The 13,921-nt window shown below is 35.7% G+C and overlaps 1 protein-coding gene and 1 long non-coding RNA gene across 2 annotated transcripts in view; one reads left to right on the top strand and one right to left on the bottom strand.

Annotated features, from left to right (window-relative positions):
• LOC117563690 (putative neural-cadherin 2) overlaps nt 1–13,921 on the top strand; it is a 159,041-nt gene that overhangs the window by 25,391 nt on the left and 119,729 nt on the right. Inside the window, exon 2 of the mRNA XM_034242133.2 lies at nt 10,432–10,458. The gene's annotated coding sequence lies outside the window, so the exon portion shown is untranslated. The remainder of the gene's footprint in view (nt 1–10,431; nt 10,459–13,921) is intronic.
• Nucleotides 1–13,921, bottom strand: part of LOC117563518 (uncharacterized) — a 201,680-nt gene that overhangs the window by 167,539 nt on the left and 20,220 nt on the right. The window lies entirely within an intron of this gene.

Below are 13,921 nucleotides of genomic sequence, written 5' to 3'. Positions count from 1 at the left end.
TTAAACACATGACAGGCAATTTAACGATAAACTATGTTGCATATATAGTACATATATTTAACGCCTAACGCCCACTCGACGACTAAATCATAATCAGCATCAATTTCCTGGCTGCCGTTGACATTATTTGTTGTTGCTGTTATTTGTGTAATTGTTTTCGCTTGCGAAAAACGCAGCACAAATTTCATGCAGCAGAAATTTCGTGCACAAAATTCTCGTCGCAAATTTACGCAAATTTATGCAATTAAAAGTTCTTTCCGCAAAGAGGAGGAGGAGTACATAGAAGGAGGAGAAGTTGCGTTGTAAACGCCATGTCGGGGTTAATTGGCAGCACATTAATTTTGCAGCACACATCAATTGCATATTTCAGTGTTTTAGTATTCAGTGTAACAAACTAAAACATTTTATGGAAACACATCACCGCAAATATTTTTGGCATAAAATATTTGTCATGTATGTAAGTGCAACATTTTTGGCTAGCCAACAGGCAGAGAGAGGAAGCGAGGCAGCGAATAGTGGGTTAAAAGAAGTCAACATAATGCGTCTATTTGCCACTTAATGAATTTTTCAAAAGGACAACACATATACATAGTAAAGAGCGGAATAGATGGGGAGCAGACGCAGAACTTGACTCGGCAAATGGCAAACCTGTGTATTTTTGCTCTGCGCCAACAACTTTGCTGCCAACTTGGCAACGGCTGCACTGTCCCTGTTACGCCCGGTTTTTTAGTTGCAAAGTGGCAAATAAAGTAACGCCAAGGAGAACTTCTTCTTAGTTTTTGCAAAAGCAAACTTTTTTTTTTGTCATAGTTTTTTCCATACAGCAAAAGAATGGGACGACTGGTAAACAAACATTCCACTCGACTCAACTCAGCTCGAGTTGAGTCTGACGCAGTGCTAGAATTTCCGGAGGCCAGCAGAGAGTCTGCAGCAGACTGTGCCAAGTTAAAATGTAATTGTAATTTTTAATTTTAAGTGCAGTGCCAAAAATTGTATGCAAAAGTATTTTGTGCCAGCGAATGCGAATGTTAATTGCGCAACACATAACTCATATAGCGTTAAAAACAGAGAAATACACAAAAATAATAATGAAGAGGGGCGCGCACAAAGTATAAAACGAAAGAGCCAAGAGATAGTTAAGTATACGACATGTATGCTGCAATGAGGGCTACACTCTTTAATGGGCTCTGCACCATCATAATTGGAGTTCTGCTGCACAGCAACGAACAACAACAGCAGCGGGTCCAATGTTGCCAGTTGGCTCACCCAGGGCAAAGCTTCTGCTTCTGTTGCTGTTGATGTTGCTGCTTTTGCTGCTGGCACATAAAGAAACAACACAACTACGTTCGTGTTCTTGGAAGCAGATTCCACAACAGTTTCACAAGTATACGATGGAAATTTTCGGTCAAACTCTTGGTAAAGAATAAGTTGTTAAAGTAAAATATGCGCATATGTTAATATTTAAAATTTAAATTCATTTATTTTTTTAAATAAACATTTCTTTGGAATAAAAATAAAGTAAAAAATTCTATGCTGAATATATCTCTTTTTCCTACACGTAGTGATCGACTACTGGTTTTTAGCAACGATATTAAATAGATTCTGAATTATTTGAATCTTGTTACTTTCTCATCCACTATTTCATGACTTTCCCACATAATTCTAATTTAGAATAATTTATGAACAAATGATTATTTGTTTGTCTTAGGCGAAACGATCTTAATGCTGTGGAACAATACTTTGAAAAAATACTACACATATTTTGTTTTTATTGAAATCTAATTCATACATATGGAATTATTTTATTAGAAAATAATAAGTCGATACGAAAATAGAAAATTAGCAAACATATTTTAAATTTAACATATTTATTTATATCCATTTGCAACTCACTTTCAATTTGAGCGTTCACATCGTAAATACAACTTTCAATTTCATCTACATTGTAATATATAAAATTAGTAATCATATTTTAAATTTAACAAATACATTTATTTTCATTTTCAACCTAGCAATCAAACTCTAGATTACAAAGTGTAGTCCGAGCAACTTGGGCGTTCACATCGATAAATACAACTGTCAATTTCGTCTAAATATGAAAATGAAAAATTGCAATTTAATCTGTAGACGAAGTGATATCGAGTTGGAAAAACAATTTAGCGAATTGGCTTTGAACTGGAAACTTTTCGAGTTGCTTGAAACTGGAACTAAAAAGAAAGAGAGAGAGAGAGAGAGAGAGAGAGATAGAGAGAGAGGGAGAGAGGAGCGCAGCTGTGACTCCCCCTAAGGCATCGTTCACACTCGCCGCCTGAGGCAAGTTTGAATTGCTGGCAATTGTCAACTGACCCTTTGCCGTTCGTTGTGTGCTGTTTGTGGCACAGTGTAGCCAGTATTATTGTGTGACTGCTTCTGTTGTTTACTGCAAGAACCAATGTTGCTGTTGTATACAACATTGTTGTTGCTTTGGTTGCTGCTGCTGCCGCCTTTTGTGCGTTAGTTATGTGCCGCTTTTGTGCAATCGTCCTGCAGCAACAATGCATAAATTTGGCCATGTTACAAGCGTTGTTCCAGTGTTCAACGTTCAGTGTTCAGTATCAAGTCTAAAGGGAACCCACATGCCTGGCTAACTGCGAGTCGATTGTCCTTTACAGTCCTTTTGCGCCTCGCTGCCATTGCAATTGTTTTCTATGGCGCATCGATGATATGCCCATGGACTTTGCGCGTGTTATCTAAGTCGTCTGACTTCACATACACATACAGACACAAACACATGATGGCTTTTGACCCGTTGTTATTGCCGCTACGCCGTTTAATTCTCGCTCAGTTGCCTCGCCGTGCAAAATAGTGCGATTTTAATCAGCGTGAAATCGTTGATTGCGTCTGACTGTCAGACTGACGGCGGCGCCTGTTCTCTCAACTTGATTATCACTCGCTTATGTGCCACACACACAAACACACACAATACCAATACAACAACATTGTGTCAGTGTGTAACGTAATGTTAACTCACTGACTGGTTGACTGGTTGACTGCTTGCCTCGCGGCCAGTTTATCGTTCATTATCAATTTGCTGTTTACTAAACGGAAATAATCGAATTGTTGTCTCGACGAGACAACAACAATAACTCGACAATGATGAGCTATTGAGTACTTTGCACAGCAACTACAAAACTTTGCACAATCGATTTCTAATTAACTGACTGGCAAAATAGCCGGCGTTACTATTTAATTTTTCTGCAAAGCAATTAAACATTAAAATTCAGCGATTTTTATATAAGTGAATACAAATTTTTTTAAATAGTAGATATTGATTTTGAGCTATGTAAAAAAAGTTATTATCAAATAAATAATGTTATATCTAATCAATCTGTATAATATTTATTGGTTTTTCTTTAAATACGCACATAACTAAGAATGTCGAGCTAAACTTATTTTCGCAAGAATGTTGCTTGTATTTTATACATCTCCAGGATGAGAGTATATATCAAATCAAAATAAATGCAATTAAATTTATATTATTATTGTAGTAATTAGAAATTAAAGACTCGAACTTATTAACACAAAATGAAGGTTTTAGATTTTATTTGCTTTAAAATTTGATTATTATTTATTTTTTTAATGGGCGTTGAAATGAAGTTGCTGTGCAAAACCATTTGACATTTAATTATACTTTATATATAATGTTCAAATAATTATACAAATTTGACAATATTATGTTTTTCAAACATTTTCTTGAAGCTACTTAAGATCTGAAGAATATGGTGGCCTGGTCATTATATCAAAATTTTGACTCGAAATAAATTAACATGGCAAAATTTAAGAAATGTAGTCGACATTCCTTAGTATTTATATTTAAGACTAAATTATTGTCAACGATGTTTCTATAATACCTTCAATATTATATATAAATTTATATTTAAGCTATAAACATTCATGTCTTTCATCATTGAATTAGGAAAGCTAAGCGTAGGATTAATAATTAAAATCGTCTACAAGGTTTTAAGTATATTATGAATAACAAAAATAGAGAACCGCAGCTTTTAGATCCCCTTCTTTGTACACATTCTAAAGATAATGTTTTTATACTTAAAATTTGATGCTTTGGCTCTGTCAGTCTCCTCAAAATTTTGAATAGTTTTTGCATGTATACTAATTGAAATAAATGCTTAGCCACAATATACAAATCACAGCGACATCATCCATAGATGTGACCGCTGTGAAGCAACGAAATATGCATGTTAAATTTGTTCAACTGTTTGCAGCTGGTTGACCTCTTTGTGGGTTGTGGGTAGATTGTGTGTGTGTGTGTGTTTGTAAATTTGCTGGCACATATTTTTGGTTAGATAATTATGGGTTGGCCTTCGTTACGGAGAGATAGGGTGGGGGGAGAAAAGAAGCGGATGCGGTCGCCAAACTGCGTTGCTTTTCGGTTAGCTACGAAAAATTATTCCTCACTGTCCAAAAATTCAATATTCGCGGATGCAAACTGTGTATGTGTGTGTGTGGCCGGGTCGCGTATCCTGTCGACAGCCTGGCAGCCTGGTCAATTTTTCTGGCTAATGATTTGGTTTCCGTGTGGATGTGGCAGTTCTTCCTCTCATTCATTCTTCCCCTTGCTCTCCGCTCTCTATATGAGTGCACATGGCACTATTGCGGTTAGGTGTGTGTTAAATTTATGGCCTGCCAAGTGGTTGATTGTGAATGCCAGCGTGCGAAGACTGGCGCTGAATGCTGTATGTTGAATGGTGAATCGTGAATGCGGATGTGGATGCGACTACGAATGTGAATGCGAATGAGAATGTGAATGTGGTCAAATCAAATGGCTCAGCAAAATGGCAAATGAGCGTTGAGCAAGTGTGGCACATCGGCATAAATTAGCATACCAAAAAGAGACATCGCTGGCAATTAACGGTTGACATAGCTTCACATTAGTTCAAACTCTCTCCTAAAGTTGTAATCTTTTTGCTATTTCTAAAATTACGCTTCGCTTTAAATGTGAGAGTTTCCTGAAAGCTACTTTTAGAACGAATAGTTGTCAGGACATGAATACTTCTAGATATTCTTACGCTATGAAATTTCTGCCAATATTTTAGAAATATGTCATACAAATATTATTAGATATTGCTATATGCATTTTGTGTTAGGAATTACATAGCAAATGCCACAAGGATATATTTTCCATATATCAATTTCGATTAATAATGTGTATCGGAACTGATATTGACCTTAGAGTTAATAGAGTCAGCTAATTAGTGGTGTGATCTGACAGTGAGTGGCAGCAATAAAGAAAACGTATAAAACTAAAATACCAAAGTGTTTAATTATTTAGTTTTGGTTATTTAAATTAAAGTCTATTTTGTGCTATTCTATTAGATTTAAATCGCATAATAAAATTTGGAAATGATTTGTATGTTGATCGTTAAAAAAACTAATTAAAAACATTTTCTGTTTTATTTTATTAAACATTTTGATGGAAAAATATTTCCTTAAAATAATTGTTTTCAATTGTCAGATTGTTTCAAAGGCAGAAGTAGAGAGCTCTAATATTAATGCCAGATGTTGGAGCTGCATTACTCGGATTCCTTCTCTGTTTACACATTTGAAGTACCACCTAATGAGTAATGCTGTTAAACTGCCAACTAAAACTAATTTCAACAGCCAAAATGTGTGTCATCTCAGTTGTGTAAGTGTACGTAAGGCACTTACACACACTTCTAGCTATGTATTGGCAATATGTGCGTGCATGTTTCAATCTGTAAAGTTCACAGATTTCTTGTTGGTATTTTGTGGTGGTATTTAGTCAGTGTTGGCTTACATGAACTGCAATATGCACGGCCGATTGAATCAATTAAGAGTTGACAAAGTTCAACACGATCTCCAAGAAAAAAATGCAACATGTAATTTCTCCGATTTCTCAACAGTTTGCCAATTTGTATGTACTCAATGTACGTATGCGTGTGTGAGTGTGTGTTGGGCAAACTTTATTTGATAGGTAATATTCAGAAGTTGCATTGGCAAATATTTTGAGCACGCTTTATTGACCAATATGCGAAAATGCCAAAGACTGTTGCACTCTGTGTGCTTTCCTCTGCCTCCTGACTGCAAAATGTTTGCAAAGTTATTTCTTACAATCCAAAGTTTCAATGTGCACACACACATACCACACATATTAGAAGGGGGCAGCACACACTGTGCCAACAAATATTGTTGTCCCAAATTAGAAGCTCAGAAGGTTTGAAGTGCAGCAAACTGCAAATACGGACCAAGTTTTGAAATGCATGTCGGAATTTCTCGATGCATATTTCTCGAATTGTGAAAGAGCAAAAATGGGCAGCAAAAAATAGAGCTGAGTAAGCCTATGAAAAGAAACTTATGCTTTTTATGTGGTTCTTAACAAATTGTTAAAGATTGCCGAAGAAAAAATATTCAAACTCTTCTCAATTGTTATTTCGGCCTGCAGCCTAATCAAAATTCTTTGCAATATTTGTTTGGCAATAAGAATTGCGAATAAAATGTAATGTCAACTTTGATTTAACAACTCTGGAATTCTAATGAAATTCAACTGCAGTCACAAAAAATATAAGAAGTAATTGGCATGCAATAAAATGAGAGCGAATAGAAAATGTCTGTGCTATGCAAAAAAAATACATACGAGTACACACACATAGATAGAGACTGGTTCTTGTGTTCAATCTATTTGCACTAAGTGTTCGTTAGAAAATGTTTGCATAGCAGCACTCAACGTCATTCAAAACACATGTAAAGCAGCACGAAGTGAGCTGCTTGAGACCCAGTCGAGGCACTGTAACGGCGAGTCTAAGTGAATGAAATCGCGTGTGTTATGTGTGTGTGTGTAAAGAAAATCAAAGAAAATCAATAAAGGCAAATTGTCGTAGGAAAACAGAAATGTGCATCATTTTCACTTTATGCAAATTGCAAAATGTGTGTGATGAAGTCGACTGCGTTGCAAGTCGAAGATGGAGATGGAGATGAAGATGGGGCAGCAACTGGAAGATGGGCATGAAAATGTCAAGGGAGTTGCAAAAAGATAAAGATAGGGTAGGAGATGAAAGATTTGCAATGAGCAACCAACATTGCGAATCGTATGAATGAGTACACATACTATACTATATATTCGTACACACATTCGTAAGTAAATGTGCTCAATTCCGGCATTTTTCGCCATGCTGCTTTCACAGTGGCGTCGCAAAAATGCAGATTCAAAGCAGGAGTCCAACAAATTAAATATATTACGACTTACAATGTCATAGAAGTAGTGAAAGAATTTGAATTCTATGGAGAAACTTTAAAATTAAACAAAATTACAAAAAAAAAGATTTGCCTTTAAAAAGTTTGTCATTAATTTAGAATTTATATTTAATATATTATATTAGCCTTTTAAAACTAATATAAATTATAATTTACAAATATTATTGTATATACCTTGGTCATTAGGCAAATAAATTACTAATACAAAATATAAAAAAAAAATGTGAAAGTTTGTTATTTAGATATTATATCGAAAATCTTTTCACAGACAGTTGATATGTTTTCTTTGAATTTAGAAAACAAAATAAAAACAGGAGAAATAGATTATTAGATTCATTATCTATTATTATGTTTATCTATTAGATTCATTAGACAAAAATAATACAAAATTTGAAATATTTCGTTATTTAACTATTTATTTTTAAGTTGCAGTTTATGACATTTAAATATATTTTCTTTTATAGAAAATCATATTAATTTTATATGCATAATATATAAGAATACTTAGTTACTATTTAATGGTTTGTTATTAAATTTTTTTTTTTTTTGCATTTCCTTATCTAGTCAAATATATGTTCTTGACATTTCAAGCAGCCTGTACTTCATTTAAAATTTAAAACAAATTAATGTTATAAGTGTTGCCCTTCTTTGACTTTAATATACTCTAGTGTTGCAACAAAGTTGTGACGAATGTTGACCCCCGAAAAATGGTTTTTTAATAAACGCCACTGCATCTTGTATGCGAATGTGTGTTGTGTGTTATACTATATGTATGTATGTATATGTGTTTGCCATGTGTAAATGCATGGCTGACAAAAGGCATTTGCATATTTAATGTTATTACGTTATTTTGCATGCCACACAAAAATTTATGATTGCACTCGGGCCGAGAAACCGAGCAACACCCAAACCACAGTCTCAACCCCCCAACCTCAACCCCAACCTCGATTTTCACTCGCAGCACAACTCCAAAAACTGGGGGAAAGTCCAAACTCGTTGTAGGTCTAGCTTGCCATTTTCAAGCTCGATGCTGGCTGACATTCCGAATGTGCATATTCGTTATATATGTTGTATATTTTCCACAAAATTTTACAATAATTCCGTTACAACTTTTTGAACACTTCCTACTCCATCCGCGTCAGCCTCGACTCCAGCTTCAGCTCCTGCAGTTGCTTCTCGCAAGCGCTGTTACGATTCCTTGTGTCGTTGTCGTTGTGCCGCTGTCGTCATCATCATAAATAATAAAATTATTTTTGCTGCCAGTTTGAATTTACGCCCAGTGTCACGCCCACTGAGCTGCTCAGTGCAGCCAAGTCAAATATTGAAAAATGTTGCGATAAATGCATTAAAAAAAGTGCCATTAAAATCTCGTTTCAGATTTCAATGCAATGGACAGAGAAACAAATGGTACAACATAAAAGAGAATTTTGGGTTGCCAAGTTAAAAATTATAATTACTAGCAGGCAAAAAAAAAAAACAACAACACGGCATATAGTATATGTCTTAGACAATGCAAGTTACGACTCCTAAGTGAAATTCATTAGCTAATGCAGCTTGAATTACTTGACTAGCAGATACGCTAAAAAGCAGGGAAATGCATCAAAGCACATAGTCGTACATTTTGTAACTTAACTAATTTTAATAGTTGTCCTTTTTTACAACTTATTAACTACGTACAAGGCCAGCATAAAGCTCTTGTTTTCATTATTTATTTAAGATGTATTTATTTCTTAAGCACAACCATTACTTTAATTACTTTATACACAACAATGCATGTAACAATGACCCAAGTAACTAAATTCGCCAGACAACTTATCTAATGACTGTCATAAAGCATATCCTTTATGTCGTATGAAAGTGATTACTGAGGTATAATTTAAAGGGAAAAAGGTTTCTGTATGTGTGTGTGTATGTGTGGTGAGGCATAATTTCAATTTGCCAGAAATTAATGACAATGTTGTTAGCATCATGTTGGCTGGCAAAAACCAGGGGCCAAGTGGCTCAACCACAGCTGCCACATGGTGGCACAGATTGGCTATAGCCAGAAACCAAAACAATGTTGCATATGTGTGTGTGAGTGTGAGTGTGAGGCAAAAGCTTCGAGTGTGACTTCAGTCACTTTGAATGGCCGGAAACTAAAGGCCAAAGCCCTTCTCACAATATTGTATATTGTTTGTGCAGAGATGGGGGAATAAACACGGAAGTGTCGACACACACTCACACTCAGATTTTGAGAGGTGTATTAGTGTGTGAGTGTAGAGGCCGACAATCATAGCAACCACAAATCATCATAGATATTTCGAAAATTTCATTATACTTACCACTCTCTGCCTCTTGCATTGGTTGTGGGATAATCCACAGAGCATTTGACTGAATGTTATCTACAGCAGAGAAATGATGTCAATGAATGGTTAGATGAGGTGTGCAAAGGCATGAGTGTACGTGAGTGTGTGTGTGTGGGTGTGTTTGAGGCTTACATAACTCCCCTAGCTGGCAGTTGAAAGGCACGCAGTTAATGATGGCTCAACCTCAGTTCGAGCATCTGAGTCCCTGGCTGACATTCAGCACAGTCGACAGTCGACTCATGGGCGGGACTTTCATCTCTCTGCCTCCAGCTCAACTTTATATATATATATATATATTTATTTTGTTGTTGCCGCGTCGTCAGCAACGTCAGTGCGGCGGAGTCGTTGTCTATTGTCTCATTGTCTGTGCGGCCATGTATGATTTTTTATTATAAATAAGCTTGTAGGCATGTGTCGGTCTTCCTCGGTCTCGCTTCCGCTCGCTCTCAGCATGCCAACTAAACTACACAGCCGTAATCTCAAATGGCAAAACAACAACAACAATGGGCACAACAACAAATGTCTGACAATCATGTTTGTAGCTTTGGCATCCTCGACATGCCACAACGTACACTCGCACAACAAAATGTTTTTCTCTTTTTCAACTTTTTTTTTGTGTTTAGAGTACGATTAAACTTTAAGATTTAAAGGAAACATTGACCGGAATTGTGCGCATTTTATTTGCCTTTGTTGCCTTTAAAAAGCCAAAGGAAACATTGACGATTTGATGGCACATACGTGTTCATACAGCATTGAATGTGCATTGCATTTAAATTAAATTTTAACCCATTTTCTCCCTTCTCTTGTTTCATTGCAGTTGTGGCGCATAATTGACACTTTAATGGTAAGCAATATCTTCTAATTATTTAATGCTAAGCAATTTACTGTCAAACGAGCAATTAAGTAGTTAAAGCTCAGTTTAAGTTATAAATTACTATGTGAAGCTAGAATGGGGCAAGTCAATTACTTAGCGAAAAAACAAAGGAATATTTGACGAGCTATTTCCGGATGTTTCTGAATATTTAAGTCATCAATTTGTTATTCAAAATCGGAAGTAGCTTCTTATCTGACAAAATCCTAGCCCATAGCAAAGTATTTTTTTTTTGCTACCTTTAATCATTTGGTTGATCAAAGCTAAGACCCAAATTTAAGAAAAACAATTGAAAAATTGCTTAAATCAGAGAATTTATTTGGGATTTGCATATGTAAAGCACAAATTGTGCCAGTCAATTTAATGAAAAATAAAAATTGCCTCTAGGCTGAGAAAGATCTGCTACGTATGTATGTATGTATATGCAATCATTGGCTCGCATGTTTACCTGTCTATTGAAACCAATTTCTGGCCTGGCTTATATACATTTTAGATATACACAATGTGCAAACAAATCGAAGTCTTCTTTAACCCCAGGAAAGCCCAAAGCAGTTGCAAAAATAAAAATACAAAAAAAAAGAAAAAAGAGGAAGAGTCCTGGGGAAACAAATAAGAGTAAGTTATAGGTTGGTGTTGGTATAGGAAGCTACTTTGGCTTGCGGCTATTTGTCGGCTGTGCATTTGCAACACTCCAAGGTTTAAATGAATAATGGCAGGCAACCGTTGTAGTCGGTTTAGCTTTAGCTCATCGCCCCCTTTTGCCAAACCAAATCCCTTACATTTCTATACAATGCCTTTCAACTTGAGTGCGAAACTGAGATGAACACGGGGTGTGTGTATGTGTAGTTTGTGGTTTGCTTAGGTTGTGCCAATGCCATCAGCTGATTGCCATTATGTTGTTAAGGTGGAATGCGCAAAGCGCATTGTTGCCCTCTGACAATGTGCACGAAGTGCATTCTGAATTGTTGTTATCGTTGTTGTGGCCTTCTCCTGTTGAGTGGAAAATGAGTTTACACTTAAGTGAGTAAATCATTGCGTTTTCCCATTGTCAAAATCAAATTTGCACTGCAGGTGCCAAAGCGAGAACAACGATCGACAACAGCTAGCTAAACCAAACATCTTGCTCTGCACGTAACACATTGCGTATACGCAATCTGAATTGCATTGCATTTTTGTCTATTGGCCATCAGACATCAGACAATTCATCAGCAGGCAAGTTGACCCTTGTGACGTGCCAAAATCAAATTTGATTTTAAATTGGCGGTTTGAGGTGGTCTCTGTGGCTGACACAAGCAATTTGCTGGCTAATTTAATATGCAGACGGCAACCCAAAGCAAACCTATGAAAAAGGAGTACGAAAACCATAAGGAATGGCCAAGAAATTGGATTGCAAACTTATTGTCTGAGGGGCAGTTCCATGCTCTATCCATCTTTTTTAGCTTTCCTTTCCTTCGCTTTTTTTGTATTATTCGAAATATCGAAAAAGTTTGCTCAAGAGTTTTACTTTGTTACTTGTTGAAGAGGCGAGAGAGGAGAAGGAAGGAGTATTCATATGCAAATGGAAGATTCATAAGACGATACGACACGAGTGCGTTGAAGTAGTATGTGGAAAGTGTATTCATCGTATGTTAAGTCATGTCTGACCAAGCATACTAAAACTTTTAAATGACTTTTGCCTACTGCCAACGCAGACATTTCTATTTGCACTTGCTGCTGCGACCATTTTCGACATTTCATAGGGGCCAATGGATATGCTGGAAAACACAACAACTTTTGCCATCCAAGTTTAGTTTAATTAAAAGAAAAGCAAAATACAACAAAATACCAAAAAGAAAAAAGCAAGTAAGAAAATTGTCAACGCTGCTGCTTCTGCAAGTTTTGCATGCATTTTGTGACTTGTCGACAAAACTATTTCAATTTATATAACGTTGCACATTTGACATGAAGTTTTTGCCACGCTGTTTCCCCAAGAAAATTTTGCTGATGTATGTGCATAAGTGTGAGTGTTTGTGCACATGTCGCATTTACTTGTTAAATTCTGAAGTATTTTCGCATTGGCCAATTACTGAGTTTATTTTGCCGAAAGACTAAATGACCATATATTTGGTCATTTATTTTTATCTCTGCTCAGTATTTAGGCAATTTAATTTGTTATATATTGTTATAAGATTATTACAAAGAAAGTCTAGTCTATTATCATTTATTATACAGTACTTTTGATATGCCTGTGGTGGTATTTTTATTGATGCTCCTTTGTGTCTATATTCAATCAGAATTTATTTTCTTTAAATATATTTTATACTCAAATATGCAGCATTAAAAGGCAGTTGAGATTTTAATTAACTTTCATTTTAATCACAATAAGGAGAAAAGCTACAGTCGAGTGTGCTTGACTGTGAAAATACCCGCTACCCGTTGAAAATAAAATTTAAACAGTGCGGTATTATTCGTTAAATATACCAAGTTGAAATGTGATTCATTGGTATATTTATATATATTACTACATTCAAAATATACCATTGAGTACCAGAGCGGATAAGGGCGTGGCAACCATAACAAGTGCTGTCGACAAAACATTTATCTTTATCTCTTGTAGTTTCCGAGATCTGGATGTTCATTTAAAACTTTAAAAATCACCAAAATAGATTTGATCGAAATATACACTTTAAAGTAATGTAAGACTTAAATTTAAATGCTGTGAAACTTTAAATCATTCTGAAGTAAGAACTCTATCAATTACCAAAACAAATTGTAATCAAAATTTATTTACCTAAAATATATGTATGAATGTTTACAAAACAAATATTTAGCAAGATTAAAACGCTGTCAAAACTTTAAATCATTTTCAAATTAAAACTGAAGCATTTAACAAGTTTTTTAGAGACTGAAAACTCTGGTGCTCATTTCATACGAGAAAGTTATACTCGACTGATACATGAAACAACTTTCAGCAAACACAAATACAAACAACAACGCCAACTACAAGTTGGCTGTACTCTTCTTCATTGCTTATTTCATGCGTGGCATAACTTGTCATCTACAGAAAATGACTTGGCACGATAAAAACGGAAGCAGGCTCCGCTTCGACGACTACTTTCTGGCCTTAAAAGTTGAGTAACTTTTCTTTTTGCCACTCACACTCACACGCTCACGCACGAGAAGCCTTGACAGCCGTCTATCAGCCGCCTGTGTGTGCTGCTGCTGTTGTTGTCTACCTGCTGCTCCATATATGTGTGTATGTGGTATGTTCTTCTGCAGACAGGATATTACAGAAGAGCATACAAAGCGATTCGCAAAGTTGTTTCCTTAGCCTTGAAAGTTATGCTGGAAAGTATGCTACGAATATTTGTCTCTAACCCCATGAATATTTAAATACTTAAGCGTCGTTTATTAAATAATGCAACTACGCAAAAATTTAACTTGCAATTCTTGTGGC

This window comes from Drosophila albomicans, chromosome 2L, assembly GCF_009650485.2.
Source record: "Drosophila albomicans strain 15112-1751.03 chromosome 2L, ASM965048v2, whole genome shotgun sequence".
NCBI classification, from domain to species: domain Eukaryota; kingdom Metazoa; phylum Arthropoda; class Insecta; order Diptera; family Drosophilidae; genus Drosophila; species Drosophila albomicans.
The sequence above is the reverse complement of the archived record's forward strand: the minus strand, read 5'-3'. Positions and strand labels throughout refer to the sequence as shown.